Below are 16,308 nucleotides of genomic sequence, written 5' to 3' on the forward strand. Positions count from 1 at the left end.
TGCACTAACGGTGACACAGTTTTTCACTAGGCTGCTGCTGCTGACCTGCATACTGATGGCTTACAAAAAAAGAACAGGTTCATTCTAAGCTTGGACTAATGCTACTTATTTGTCAATGAAAAACTACTGAAGGTTGGGCAGACTTTTGTAATTAGTCTGTTTTCAACTGCCTGTGGGGTTGGTTTTTTTTGTTTGGTTGGTTTTTTTGTTTGGGTTTTTTTTTTGTTTTGGAAATCTCATTGTGGAACAGTGATTAGTGACCCTGTAGGCTGGCACAGATTCTAGCTGTTATGATTAAAATATTTATATTACTACCTGATGGTAATAAAACAGCATATGTAGTTCTTACAAGCATCTGTGGAAAGATCTCTCTGCATTCCTACAATAACATCCCTTGCTCAGGGATTTTTTCATGCAGCTGTATGGATTCCTCTTCCCTTTCCCGTCATCCTTTTACGGTCTCTATCTGCTGTACTCGCTATCTTCCCCAGGCTGGCAATCCGTCTTCTGGGCTTTCACCTCTTGATCTGACATACTATCTTGAGCCTGCGGTCACACATTTGCCCTGGTTTTCACCTCTCCAGCAGGCACTGCCTACCCGTACTCTGCACTCCTGGATTCATCTCTCCAACCGCTTCCAAGAGCGCTGACTTTATCTGTACTTCCCTCAGTCACTTCTTCTTCTAGATTCTTCTTTCACTACTTTTCCATCACAACACGAGTTGCTAACATTTTGCACAAATAAACTCTGGTGGTTGAAAGAAATGCAATTAATCTTTAACAACAGTGATTTCTATTCCAGCTAAGCCCTATTCATTTTTTTTTGTCCTTGTTTGTTTAGCCTTGTGCCCTGAGTCACGTCCTGAAGTGCCGGCAGGAGAAAGGACTTTGTTCGACTCACTTCAGTGTATTTACCGCAGTGGGTTCTCTCATTCTTCATTAGGAAGTTTTATTAACGGTGCCATAACAACAACAAATTGAGGCGATCTGAAGTTATACCTACGCAGAGTAACAAAGCACAGCAGAGACTGGAGGCAGCAGCACCTGAACGGGTGCAGGAGCCGGGACGACGGCACGCCTGCCAGAGCCAACCACCGTCTTCTCACGGCACCCCTCTGCACCACGCTCGCATCTACAGCTCATGGTGGCGTAAGGTTGGGCAGCCCTTGCTGAAGTCCATCCCATTCCGCCTATCTGTAATTTTTCCGTAACCCAAAGTAAACCAAAAAGACCCCAAACCTTCCTCTGTGGTGTGCCCTGGAACTTGCGAGGCTGAGCCTGTCGGGACCCGAGCAGCCCCTGCCTAGGAGACCTGAGAGCGTTTGGCTGTACAGCAACGCATTTTGCTAGAGCCTAAGCTTTGAAACACGCGTTAGAGGTCACCGCTGCCTCGTCGCTTCGGATTGGATCTTTTTGGTGAAACGCTAGGGTTTTATGCTTGAAGATTGCTACCATTGCTCAGGTGATTATCCTGAATTTCTGCAGGTCTTTGGGGCCTGGTTTGTCTTTCCCAGTGAACGATGAGAGACAAACTAAAAACAAACACGCTTCCATCGGTCTGGACACGGACGCCTACATGAACATGACCTTTCCCAACAAAGGGTCTGCACTCATTTGCCCTGCCCTTGGTGTATGAGCCTGAACACTCTCACCTCAGCTTTTTTAGCACCTACAAAGCTAATATCAAGCCAGGTTTTATTTGCAGCGTAGCAGCTGAGGGAACTACCCTATAAATAATATTAGCCACAAAAATGGAGCAAGAGAAGCACTTCCTGCAGTGGAAGACCCGGGAGAAGGGGTGGTCTCTCTCTGTGCAAGCGGCTTCCCCAACTCCTACGTTATTTTAGAAAAGATCTTGGATTATCAGGCGTAGCATGTAACTCCCGCAGTGCCGGGGATATAAAGACGCAACTTGATTATGGAAGAAAAGAGAGAGACAGTAATGAGGTGTTCTGTTCACAGAGCAGGTGAAGAGAGTTTGATCTATTCTAAACGCAAATAAACCCGGCTTATTTCCCCATGTCTTATATGCCTTTCCCATGAGAAAAAAGTTTTGGAATTATGTACTCTGGCAGCATCGAGTTTGGGAATAACAAATAATTTTTCTGAAATTCCTTTGTGAGTGTGTGAAAGCTGCCAATTTTTTCCTGAGGCAGATGTTTTCTTGAATGCTAACAGCTCCGAGTCCACCGTTTCTGGAAAATGAAGGGCGAAATCTAAAACCCCTGTGAGAAAAGACCATAATGGGGTGAAAAAAAAGAATAAAAACCACCCTACCAACCTCACAGGACACAGAGAAGATCCTTCAGTTACAATTTATTATCATTTCAAGCCAGGAAAATATAAACTGTTAACAAGGAAAGCTATCGTCTCCAGCTTTATTGGCCATTAATCAAGAGCAACTACATCAGAACCTGCTACTTACTGAAGAGGAGGCCAGATTTATCTATTTATTAAATTGGGATGAAGAAAAAGCAAACAGTGTCCTTCAGATAAGGAAAATAGTGAATTAATTATATTAAGAATGTGGGGCTTTGTTACTGAGTTTGGGTTTGGTGGTGGGGGTTTTTTTGGTTTTGGGGGGGTTTTTTGTGTGTGGTTTTTTGTTCTTTTGGTTTGTGGTTGGTTTTTTTTTTTTCAGTAAAATCCCCTGACTACCTCTGACTACCTGGGACAAGCCCGATATTACTCGTGATTTGTGGACTGATGGCAAATAGGTAGATTGGTACTTATGAATGTTAATAGTAGAAATACATAATGCTTTAGACACGTTTTTCTCTATTAACTCAGATATTAAACATGTTGAGAATCTGACTGCAGTTGGACAGCGGAATCTGGTATTGAAAATCACAGAATCATAGAATCATTACGGTGGGAAAAGACCTCTAGGATCATCAAGCCCAACCACCAACCCAACACCCCCAGGTCTCCTAAACCATGTCCCCAAGTGCTGTGTCTACACGGTGTTTGAACCCCCCCAGGGATGGTGACTCCCCCACCTCTCTGGGCAGCCTCTGCCAGGGCCTGACCACCCTGCCAGTGAAGAAACTTTCCCTGATATCCAATCTAAACCTCCCCTGACATGGCTTGAGGCCATAATATGTGCTACCATTTCTTTATTTAGTGTTCAAAGTTCTCTACAGCCATGAAACATATTCTAAAGCCTGGAATAAATTCAAGGTAAACTGACTAGTTCTTCCTAGCCTGTAGATGTTCACCTAAAAGATTTAAAGACATGTAGCTCATGACTGACTGCAGCATTATGCAGGAGAGTTTTAAGAAAGTTTACCCTCAGATTAAAAACTCAACCCTTTCCTTTACCCAAGCGTTTTCACATCCAGCCCTGTTTACTGAAGCAGCCTGAAATAAACCCGTGGGAATCTGCAGGGAAATAACCATTAGGAGTTCAACACCTTAAAAAAATAAATGTTAAGAACCCCACCTTTTGCGAAACCAAAAATAATAGGTAACATGCTTCTGCAATTGGTCTATCAACGTAAAAAAAGAACGTGTGAATCGGCATTAGACGTGTCTGCTCCCACACTCCTCCACTCTCCCTGCCTTCTTAGGTTGCTAACCTGCAAAACAAGACATCTTTTCCTCCACCAATACCACCTACAGCACGAGTTTCTTTTATCCCCAGATAAAACCAAACGCAACAGCGGTATTAAAAAGTGCAAACCGCAGCTCTGAGTCTTTAAAAGCTGTCTTAAAACTGTAGCGCATTTTTGATCAAGAATAATCAAATTGCAGCGTCTGAGCTTAAATGACAGAAATCGGTTACCAATGCAAACAAGATCAAGTGCAAAAGGGCAGTATGAAACCACCTTCATCTAGGTTGTTTTTTTTATTTTAAATTAAAGACTAATTAGCAGGAAGAAATTATTAAATCAGAGCATTCCTCAGAAAAGAGAGATGTTCTAATTAAAATTAATTTAACGCTTATAAATTTACTTTAGAAAAAGGACCGTTGAGGTGGATCAGAAACCAACCACGCTTACTTTAGCACCTCAAGATTTAACTTCAGGTGGACTTTGAAATTAGGTACCTAAATTCTCCAGAAGCTCCTAAATCACTTAGAAGCCTTATTGGAATTGACTTCTAATGAAGAACAGGATGTGAAATACTCGCCTTTTCTGAGTAATTCCTGAGGCCAAGTTGATGCGTCTCTCAAGACCCATAAAATAATTTTAAGAAACAAACACTGTCTGACAAACATTATTTTTGGTATTCAAGGAGTCAAAGCTCTCATCTGTTAGATTTAAATCAAGTATTACAGTAAGAGTTTAACATCCACGATCTTAGCCCTCCTGAAGGGGCCGGGCACGGCCGCTCACGAACACGACCGACCGCAGCCGCAGACAGCACGCAACGATTCATTTGTCTTAGGCTGTGCCACAGCGTGAGGAACGTTCTTGGACTATTTTCTATTTACAACCTAAAATAACAAAAATGTGAGAGCAATGTAGAATTCTCATTTCTTCTTTCACTGCACTACACCCCAGCCTGCAACACAGATGCGATCTATTAAGAAGTAATAGAGAAATAAAGCAAGAGCAACCCAACCAACGTCTCGGAGCTGCTGCACCAGCCGAGGCGGCCGGGCAGGGAGGCCCGCGTGCCTGAGGCTGCTCTGGGAACGGCAGCCCCGAGGCAGGTTATAAAGGCTGCTGGCGTCGGTCCTGAGGGCAAAGTACTGCTTTACTTTTACTGAAATAAAAGATTAGGCATTCCTGGGCCACCGCTGGTCTCTCGCAGCCTCCGCCACACGTGGTCTAGGAGGCGGCGAGGCAATAACCGAAGAATGAGAGAGGCGATGAAGTGATTTGCAAAGCCCACGGCCCCGCTTCCACTGTGGGACACTCAACTACACACGAGGTGGAGCTCCAGGCACGAGACCCTCGCCGGGACACAGGCAGCTCCAAGAAAAACACCTCACCGCCAGTAACTCTGCAACAAGGGCCAGATAGTTTTCCAAGCCTGCAAGTATCTCCCTTCTTTAATTTATATATTTTCCAGTTTCTGCTACAATAACCACCTTCAATGCAGACATTCAATCTCCGCACCTCTACATCCTACTCTGTACCACATCTCCAAGTTTGACTGCGTAAGTTGTCATCAGCAAAACTGGACTGGCGAGGCCTCAGCGCTATGTATTTTGGCAGAGAATGTCTCCATCTATATTAGCTGTACCCAAACTTCGGTAAGAAATAGCATTGATTTTTTCCCTTCAAGTACATATATTTAATGAAAAAACTCACTCGTGCCTCCAAAGGTTGTCTAGACATTAGGTTGGTCCCCCTTCCTGCCTTTAGCATCTGCTTGGTTTTTTTCTCTAAAATGGAGCTGTATCAAGGGCCTTTTGGCAGAATATTAAGAACAGCATATATGCTGGGGTGATATGCCTACAATACATAGAAAAGTCATGCAATACAGTTGTCATCCTTGACCAGGTTTTCCACACCCTGCAATACATCCTTTGGTTTTGTTTTTTTTTTTTTTACTGGGAGCCATTCCAATATCTGAATCAAGAACAGTCTTTTCTTTTACAAAACACCCTGAAAAATAAAAACAAGCTTCTTCCCTTGTCTGTTGAAAATGAAATATTTTACCTAACTCAAATTATCCTAGACTAAGGATGACTGAATGAATGCCAAGTCCTGGATGTTTCAGTCTAGAGGCATATTTATACTACCGCAAAGGAAAAATTCCCAGAGATCCAATGAACACGCCTGCCATAACACAGCCCCGGATGGCTCCTACACATTTGTAAAGTCACCTGCATCTGTAGAAGCAATTGACTGTTGATCTTAGAAGATTACAGAAGGGTACCAAACATTCTTCTTGCTAATTTGGTGCTGTACAGAAGGCCTGGCTAGTAAAAGAAACTTGAACACACCTGTAGAGGGATAGGTGATGAATTTCAAAAAAGTATTAAAAGATGATTTAAAAGAACACTATTTTTGCTTTTCCGGATGTAAAAAAGCTATACCAAAGCAGCCTGTTGCACATAAAGTTTTTGTTTTGCGAGGGAAGCATCCTTCAAAGCTGTATGCAAATGCTTGCCTATACAGACATACACATAAACCTTAAAATTTAAAACTGTTGGCTTTGTATAGTAGAAGCAGGACAGCCAACTGAAAAAACTCTTATCAAATGGGCTGAAAGTCACAAAGGATCCGATTAAGATTAAAAGTTCAAACCCAGGACATTTCCTCCTCTTTCTGGCTGCTTCTTTCTGACATCTGTTCTAATTTCTTAATTAATCCTCTTTAAGCCAAACTATTCAAAACCTGAGGATACCTCATCTGACCAATAAGCATCCCCCCTCCATTACATGGTGCTATTTTGAATTAAAGCCTCCTCTGCTGGTGCAGTTGGAAACACGATCACAGCTTCGTGTAGAGAAAACAGTTTTGCTTAGTCAAGTTCAAACATCAGCAGAGATGGAAATACACCATGTCTTATAACCGCAGGCTACTATTACATAGGCAGCTGCACCGAAATGGTCTTCAGATCGCCCCGCAAATGACCTCTGCTCTATCTTTTGCAGAATTAAGCAATCACAGGAACTACTTCTCCTGGTTCAGATTGGAACAAATTAGATAGGACAGCTTTTCAAAAAACAGAAACCCGCCATGTTATCTTTAGTTTACCTCAAACACTGGAATAACGGGTTCCACGCATTAAAAATTCTGCTCACCCACTTCTAGTAATAGAAGCATTCTTTGAAAATAAAGAGATGATAGAGAGGAAGAAGTCCATGACGTCTCCAGATGACATTATACTTTAATAAGTACTGCACAAATTGCTCACAACATTTTGAAAAATTTTCAGTATTTCTCAGACTCCAAAGAGCTCCCCTCATCTTTCTTTTCTTACAATATTCTTACAAGCTGTGATGTCTTTACTCTGCAGAATTGCCATTTAGCATTCTTGAGTAATGCTACTCCAAACTTCACAGTGCCATTTCTCTCATACAAATCTGAAAGCCTATTATTTCCTTCCACTCCAAGGTTTAGAAACTGTATTTGTGCACGCTCAAGGTATTACGTACCTATAGGGCTGGAAACCATACGGTGCGAATAGCGCCGTGCCCAAATATTTTAGATAGACCAACGTAATGCAATGACAGCAGGGAAAACGGCTTCAGTCTTTACGCCAATTCACTTGTGTCTTCAAATAGCATCCTTCTGCTTCCCTACCTTATCAGCCTCCAGAGCCTTCTCAAGCAAGCACCCCCCGATATCTCCAACACAGAAAGACCTGCTACTAGTTTCTTAGGTTGACTAGAGAATCCCATTAGAAGTTCTTGTGTAGCCCACCTTGTTTTTAGAAAGCAACAACAACAACAACAACAGAGCTTATGAAAGTATACGTGGACACAGATCAAGGCAGAAGAATATTTAAACATACTCCAGGCCCACTGACTTCCATTGCTTAAGTGATTTGTTGGAGCAGAGCCAGTACAATAGTGCCCTGCGAGAGCAAGGCCATAAAGAACCATCAGCAATACCCTTCTCTACCTTGGGGAGGGTCTACTTGCAAGATAAGGTTAGTTAAAACAAACTCCCTTTGTCTTTGAGTGCCCTCTATAGACCTAAGATAGCACACAAATAGAGCTTGCCAAAAAACTTTAAGGGACTCTGATATAAAAAAAATTAAATATGGAAACAAAGACAAGGCATCTGCTACACCCACGAAGACATTTGTTAAATTACAGCATATATTAAAAATCCTACAGATACTAAAGCGCTGTCAGTTTTCTACTGCTGAAACAACAAACACCCAGTTGTGCCCTTGCAGTGCTGAAGCGGGACTGTTGGTAGGCTCGTTCAGAATGAATTGTACCTTACTTTTTCTAATAAAGGGAATCTCGTCTCCCTTGTAACTCTAGCCATGGAGGAGACATAAGAAAATATGTTTAAGGAAAGTACACGAAATCAAACAAAATGATAGAGGGGTTGCAGTTACAGACATTTAAAGAATACAATTGCAAGACCGTGTCTGTACTCTGAATTTAAGAAGAGCACAGCACACGGTCTGGATACTGCCCTCTGAGGCACATATTCTTATTTTCCTTGAGGAAGCCAAGACTTTAGTAGCTGAAAAAACCCATACGGTAATCCACCCTTTTTTAAAAAACGAATACACGTTAAGGCAATAGCGACTCCACGCTTCAAACAGACAATACAGTTTCTACAAGGTGTTTTGTCAAAAGGTCTATTTATTATTTCCGTGCTGTGAACTGATGTGTTACATCATAACAGCTCTAACGAAATGAATATGAATTTACACAAGAGACAATAACAGCTCCAAAAGGAGCTGTTAAAGACCATTGAATAAAAGGAACACGAAACGTAAAGATTCAGCGGACTGCAGAAACCGGTACCTAACGAACACTGTAGATGCACGCGACTGCAGCTACTAACGCTAAATTGTACCGAACTATCAGTCCGCTTTTATGACAAATAAATAGATAAATCATTGAGTGTCCTTACCAGAACTACTCTCTGAAACCCCACAAAATTGTGATGTGGCAGCAGTACAGCCCTTGGTATTACACCACCTGTAACACAAACCATAGTACCACAGTTTCTATCAATATTTATTTTAAAGGATGAAAAAAGGATAAAAGCTATTTTTCTACCAGTCTTTTTACCGAAAGCATTAACACAACATTCAGCTTCCTACTGATTACAATATATGCTTAGATAAGAAAATAAACGAACAAGAATTAAAGACCATCTTTTCATTACTTACACGGAATTTATTTTTAAAAATCACATCCACAGTTTCAACTCTACCCTCTTCTCACTCTTGTAGTTGAAAACAAAACCCTACCACAGAACAGAGCGTGAGCTTTAAAGGAATTTCTGTTCTTTTTGGCTGCCCATATTGACAAAGGGCAACTTTAGGAGAATCCAGACTGAAGTTTACAAATGGCCAGGTACTGATGCGGTAGCTCATGCGAGCTACAGTACACGCTCAATGATCCCACAGCAAGACAAAAAACTAAGAAACACGAGGCCACGATCAAACCACCCCGTGTCTTCAGAGTTGACCATTTTGGATCTGGATTTAACACCAACAAATTAAAAAGAACATGTTGTATGAAAGAATCCTTAAAATACCCTCACGGAGTTAATTTCCACAAACTACTTCAAAACTCAAACGCTCCCTAGGAGTTAAGTACGTTATGTACCTGTGATCAAAACAACTACTGGTCACGTATTTGTACAACATAGCGATTGCTACCACCAATATTCATTACAGATTAAGTCATTAGAAAGTGATCTTCGGTAAACTAAGGGATTAAGGAGAAAGGTTTGAAGGTAGGAGCGCCGGAACGCTGTCTGGGCACCACAAGAAAAGAACCCACATTTCAAGAATATGCTGTTTGAAGACGGACCTACTTAACAGTAAGGGAGAGAACCCTGCCCCAGATGGACGAGGATTGGGAAGACAGCAAACTATTTTCTAAACACTAAACCCCAGCCACAAAGGCTCACAAAATACATTACAAATACCACCGACGCTTCCCAAACACCTCCTTAAAATGAGGACTAAAACCAAGGCAGGTAACATGTGCCTTAAACAGCACACAGCATTGGAGACTTTCCATCATCTTTAAAATAATCATTGACCTCTGAGAAACCCTCTGCTATTCAGTCTAAGATGGATAAGACTCAAAAAATTTTTTTTGTCCTTGTTTTGATTGAGGAAGTACAGGATATTCTGGTCAGCGATCATTTTCCATGCTTAAATTCCCAGGAGACTCAGATGAACTCCTCCTCCCTGCAGAGCCCCGTAGTCTCCAAAACCATGGGAAGAGCCCTGGGCAAGAGAAGGGAGAACGCCACGGGCGCTGATGGCACCACACTCCTCCACCGACAGGGAAACCGCAGCATTTGTTTAATTAATATTTAATTAATATTTACATATTAACTGTTCTCCTTTTCAGAATGAGAAGGTATAAATACGACGACCTAGAGGTGTGAGAAGCAAATGCTACAAAGCACCGCTTGGAGATCATCAGCTTCCTCATAATAAAAGTCAGTTTATTTGCTCCTACATTTCTAAGAGAAACATGCGTGTGCCCCTACCCTGGACTTGAACAGCAGCCTCGTCCTTCTCTAACACCACCTACTGAGAGCAGCTCACACGATAAGTGAAGAGGCCCTGACGCTGTATTAATGTAATTTTAATTCCCTGATAGGCTACTATGTACTGCCTTGGTCATTTCTGCGAACCTAACTGTAGATATCAGCTGTATTGCTAAAATTTAATTGGGGGGGGGGGGGGGGAATCAAAAGCAAAGTTTAACACACTGATAAAATTTTAACTCCAAGATGAACGATAGTGCAAAAGGTCATTAAAAGGGGATGCTGATCCCGCTGGCTGAACAAACACGTGGGAGCAATAAGTTTCAACGCTTTGATCTTTGTGCATATTACGTTCGCATTAAGTAGTTTTCATTCCTTTAGAGCGAACGCTGTTTCAAGCCAATAACTGATATTACCCCCAAAATTATGCTAAAGAGGAGGAGGAACGAGGGGGCCCCGCGGGAGAGCAGCGTACCACCGCATGCGGCTCCTGCCAGAGGAATTCCCTTCCAGATACACAAAAACACAACATACACAGAACCACTAGAAATTCATCATCGCATCAGCCTCCCTCCAACAAAAGGAAACCTGTTTACGGGTAACTATTTTGCCATGGGATGGGAGAGGGCTGAGGCGCGCCCGGCAAGAATTAAATGCATGGCCCGACTTATAGGTCTTTGAAGAATGACTAAGCAACGTAAGTAATTTTTCAGATGGACCCGAACAGCCAGCTACTTCTGCAGGCACTTGCATCACATAATGCGACCGTCGGAGAATCCCCTAAATTATATTTGTCCTGGAAACACTTTTATCCTGTTTCAAATAAATCAATTTATTGCGTGTGCTGTGAAGACTCACACATTATATGGAGAGAATATGTTCACTTTCTTCTTTTAATCTAAGTTAGTGACGTGAACGGAATTTGTAGCACATAGGAAAAGAACTCCACATTTAATTGCATTCCTACCAAGCGGCGTGATGAAATGAAGCACATCACAGGGTGCTCACCTATAATCACAGGGTAGAATTTCCCTTACTATACCCACTCTTCAGGCTTTCATTCCGCGGTCATGCTGTGGATTGCTTCTTAGTTACATGCTTAGTCTTTTATTTTTCTTTCTTACAAGATGCCTATCTCCATGTATTTCAGAGAATCTGAAAAGAATCAAACTGCAAACCTACTGTCTCGTTAAAGGGAAAATAAGAGTTGAGCAGGAGGGGAAGGGCTAAAGAGATTTACCAGCCTCAGGGAAAGGACAAGAACAGAAAAACACTGCAAAAATGTGGATGATTTTGAGAACCCAAGGCTTTACAGGGCGCTAACCGGCAAGCTCAGCGACTGTATCTGTCACTAAAATGCTCACACTCTGTAAGCATTTGTACATCGTGAGCAGGAAATCTTCCTTTCTGTGGCTTAAAATATCTATGCATTTAAAAACCATATACAAAACCAGACATCGCTGCCCCGTTTCAAAATTAATTACAGAGCAGGAATTTTATCCCGCTACCACCGGTCCAAGTGACGATGCCACACGTAAGCACGCTGCACTGGTTTTGGCACAGGGCGGCAACAGGAATGGTAAATTTAAGAAGGTTCCGTGCAAGTGTCGCTCTCGTGCAGCAGCTGACGAACTCGCCCGAGGAGGCCACGCTGGATTACCTGCCACTAGGGCGTGCTCCTTCATCAGCACCGAGTCCTATTTACCCATTTCACGGCTGGGTGTTTTTTTCCACAAGCTTTTTTCATTTTGCTAACTGAAAGAAATACAGGGAAAAGCGCGGCTTGCCTTTCTCTAAATTAAAGGAATACAGCTATCCAAACTAGACTGACTTAATCTCTTGAAATTACAGCTTTGGTTGTAACCCTCCCGAGCGTTTGGGCAGCAATTTCCAGTACAGATTCTCCTCTTCCATGACTTGTAACTGAAATCCTTACTACTATTAGATTGGGACTTCTTAAGTCAATGCAATTTAAAAAAAAAAAATAATAAATAAAAAATGGATTTTTCAACAAACAAGTAACATTTCTTTTTTTGAATGACCGCCCAGGGTTTTTCTTGTTTTGATATTAAATCACATATAGTTAGGGGAAAAAAAGACAAAAAAGTAAATTATGTGCTCATAAAAAGCACCGATGTGCATTTTATAAACTGAATGTGGCCCATCAGGGAGAGAGAAATGATCTACGTTTAGGAAGTATTGTTTACTGCTGTCTTTCTTCCCCACTAGGCCACCTGTTAGTAGTATTTGATGGTGTTTTCTTTCTGTATGATGAGCATGACTATAGCAAAGGCTGCTACTAAGGCGACGAAACGTGTGCGGACGGAAAAAGAATTCAGTATAAACTGACATTACATAAAAATTTAAGTCTCTCTCTTGAACTGAAAGCAACGCACGCATTTGGATCTTCCAAGAGCTCAATGCATGAATAAGGCCTTATTTTTAGCCTGTCCTATGAGCGCAGCATAATTTCTGGTCTGCTTCTCCCTCCATTTGCATAAACCCAAATGTTACCACCGAGATATTTGATCTGCTCGCTACCACTTACTCCTTCTAATCCCTCTATTTCAAAGACCATCCAACCGACAAATGTCACCAGCAGAGAGGCTGAAATCTAAGTAATGCGTTAACAAAATAAGGGTTGCTTCATCTATTAAAAAACCAGGATTTGCTGTTCCATTTTGACTCTGCAAACAGCACCACAGATCCCTTTTTGCCACACCTGAGAGAAAAGCACAACTGAACAGGAGAGGTGGCTTAGAGGAAACAGAAGCCTCGGGTTGAAAAATTCACATTGGCCTCAGAATCGCTCTACGAACCGTAAGCAAATGCTTAATTTTCGAGGATTGCACTGACTGCTCAATATTTTGTTGCCGTTCAGAAGCTTGCACACAGCACAACCAAACACAGCACTGCAAGTTAAACTGACAATAAACGGTTTAGCACACGCAAAGTTTAAGATCGCCATTCACCGATAGTATTTATGATCGCAAAGTAAACACGATGAAAGTGGCATTTCCTTGATAACAGCAGACCCAGTAATTTCAGGAGAAAACTGAAGCACTCAAGAGTAAGGCTCCAAGACCTCTCACAGCCCTAATCCCGTCGAAAGGGGCTCTGAGCAAGGCTACTCAGATACTGAAAAGCATAGGCAGGGAAGTTGGAGCATTACAGAAGTTTCAGAGTCTTTGGGTCATAACCCAGGAAACTTTTATCCCCATAGCTTGTAGCCCAGACAGCTAACGTGTTGCAGCAAGCTCTAGATGACTACAACGCTGCAGACAAGCAAAGCTTCAGCGGTGCTGCATCTCCAAGTGCAGCTGTCCTATTAAACACTACTTGTTAGCAAAACAGTTATTCCAGGTTCTGAAAACGAAACTCTGAAGTTTAAGATCTCTATCTGTACAGCATTGATGTTCTGCTTTGACTACCTCGAGGCAATGTCCCAAGCGAATGCGCATCTCCTCTCCCTTATCCACTGTCATTTCCATAATTCATCCTTCTAACGATTTAAGAAGTCATACGTTACCAGTGCAGAGGATCTTTTCAGAGTAATGTACTTGATGGCGCACAAAAAGCCTTATATTTGACCAGCTGCTGAGGGCGCGCGAAGGAAGAAGCAGGATGTACATCTATAGGAGCTTTGACTGGTGCATACACTGAGCAGACAGGGGTTTGAGCTTTATTGTGCTGTGCATTCTTCAGATGAGATACGCCTTTCAAACACTAAGGAAAAATGCAAGAATTAACTGAAGCAAAATGACTTGCGTGTCCTATTGTCCCATTATTCTTCATGCATGGAAGACAGGCTTTTTTCCTTCCTTATTTTCCCCCTTTGTTTTTTCCTTTAATATTTTGCAGCATATCTCCAAGGAGCCGATGCGTATTACTGTTTTCTACGAGATTGCTTATGTAGCGCCTGTCACAGGACACTACTTGATATGTTTCTGTAAAGTTACTTGGTCAGACTATTTTGGAAACAAGACACTGAAATTCTCTTTCTATTTGAGAGATATTCCAATTCGTTGGCCTATCATAATTCAAACTACTTGGCTTAAAGCCTTTAAGTTTTAGATGTATATTCTCAGTTTTGTTGTTGTTTTTTTTTTTTTAAAATCAAACACAGGAATGATTTTTACCGAAATGGAGGGCAGAAGCATTTAATTTTTTAAAGGTTGCCTCCACTTGTATTGTTTCATGCCTGGTGTTGCAAATGCTACGGGCACTGCTTCGCACACTCATTAAAGCGATCTCTGGAGCTTGCATCTCTTGCCTTGAAAAAGCAGCATTCAAAATGCAAGCCACTGAAACATGCTGTAAAGCTGGTCGACCTTCTCATTCCTGAAAAACCTCAATTTTATCATTATAAAATTGAGAAATATTTTTTTTTCCCTTGCCATTCTGCAATCTCTAGCAGTTTATTTTATGGCATCAACCATCCTCAGAGTCACCGCTCCCGGAGCGGAAGGCTGCCCGCCTCTGAGCTCACGGCCAGCGCTTCGCCCGCGCCACAAGCACAGACGACGAGCAGCCCTCCTCTCTCCGTTTGCCCCCATTCAGCCAGGGCCACCCCGTGCTCCCAGGGGAGAAGCGCGAGAGCCGAAGCTCCGCGAGCGACAGCCGCCGAGGACGCTCAGGAAGGTCCGTCCTCGCTGTGAGAAGGCAAGAGCCGAACCGCCGGGCAGTGACCGTGACACTCCCTTCCAATAAATATCAAGCGGCGCTTCATTGGGATGGTGCACACGCTTCAAACTGGGCTTTAATTTGCTGGCGTATGCATGTAAAAATAGTGGGACTTGGTCCTAAACTGGACTGAAAACGGGTTGTATCGTTTCCCATTAAAGTCCGTATCAGTAAAATAGAGACTGGCCAACGTAGATACAAACACCATTTGGCAGCCACGGCTGTTCTCAAACCTGCAGACATGAAAACATAATAAAGCTACTGACTGAATAGCCTGATTTCTAGAATTTAGGTAGATTTTACTTTATTTTATAGCACTGGAGTAACACTTCACTAGAGGGAAAGACAAGTTCTCGGATTTCAGAGTTGCAATTCAATAGGTATACGGAGTTACAACACAGATAGCTCTTGCACTCTCTCGGGGGACTCAGGTTAAATTCTTGGCTCAGGTTTGTGGTGAAAACAAACAGGCGGCATTAATCTAGTCGCCATTTATTCATAAGTTACATTAAAAAACCCAAACTGTAGTTTGCTAAATGGCAGACCAAAAGATTGCGAATGCTTCTGTCAGGACTGACAGCAAAAAGGAGGTGCCTGACAAAGTCTTTAAAGTAGCTCCTGTAATCTGTGTATCGTCTGCTTATGGAGACAAAAATCATCTCGGGACAGACGGACTCAAAGTCAACCGAGAAGCTCAGACCGGGCTTACCAACGCCTGCGGTCCTGCCCTGTAGGAAAGATTTTGACAAGGAAATAAGAGTCTATTTTTCTCCAATTTTGGAAGCACTGCAGCTGTGTATTGCTTAATAGTTTAGGTTATTAAAGGCAACAACTGTCAAAAATCTATACAAACTAATTTGTTGTGCAGCAATTTTACATTATTGGAATCTTGTTATAATCTGACTAATGCACACGATCGCTTTCTAACCATGCCTATAATTGGCTTCTTGGCTGTATAGGCCTAAAGACAGTAATCCAAAACATCTTCCAATTACACTGAAAAATACGCATGTTTGCGGAAAGTTACATTACTTAATTTTCAGGCTCAATGGGCCTTTAATAATATGAGATTTAAAAAATGGTTTGCAAAAGGACACTAATTTTCGGTGCTATTCAGGAAGTTACGTGTTTGCGTAGAAAAACACCATCTCGAGACCTGCAAACACTGAAGAAGCATGGGTTGAGATACTTATGGAACACGAGACAAACTCGAGGAAAAAAAAGGTCCAAAATCCATTCAGATGGAAGCCTAAATTCCAAGCCTATACATCCAAAGCAAACAAGAAGCCCAGCCATTACAAAGTCCTGTACCCCAAAACTTACGTGGGTGTGACAATTACTCATGAACTTAACTTTCTGACTTCCAGCACGTGCAACTGCCTATTGCCCCGCCTGCAATCCTTCACGGGGCATTTGAAGTTCCCTGAACTTGTTGGTAGATCGGCAGCAGTTCAAAACATGAGAACTTTATACAGGACTCATTGCTTAATATTCCCAGAGCACGGTATTTCACAGACGC

General features: G+C 42.2%; 1 protein-coding gene across 3 annotated transcripts in view; it reads right to left on the reverse strand.

Annotated features, from left to right (window-relative positions):
* Nucleotides 1-16,308, reverse strand: part of TBL1XR1 (TBL1X/Y related 1) — a 119,142-nt gene that overhangs the window by 31,258 nt on the left and 71,576 nt on the right. Inside the window, exon 3 of one of the 3 annotated variants that reach the window (XM_064458029.1) lies at nt 8,502-8,569. The exons of the other annotated variants lie outside the window; for them this stretch is intronic. The gene's annotated coding sequence lies outside the window, so the exon portion shown is untranslated. The remainder of the gene's footprint in view (nt 1-8,501; nt 8,570-16,308) is intronic. 3 annotated transcript variants of the gene reach the window in all.

The sequence above is a fragment of the Phalacrocorax carbo genome, chromosome 7 (assembly GCF_963921805.1).
Source record: "Phalacrocorax carbo chromosome 7, bPhaCar2.1, whole genome shotgun sequence".
NCBI classification, from domain to species: domain Eukaryota; kingdom Metazoa; phylum Chordata; class Aves; order Suliformes; family Phalacrocoracidae; genus Phalacrocorax; species Phalacrocorax carbo.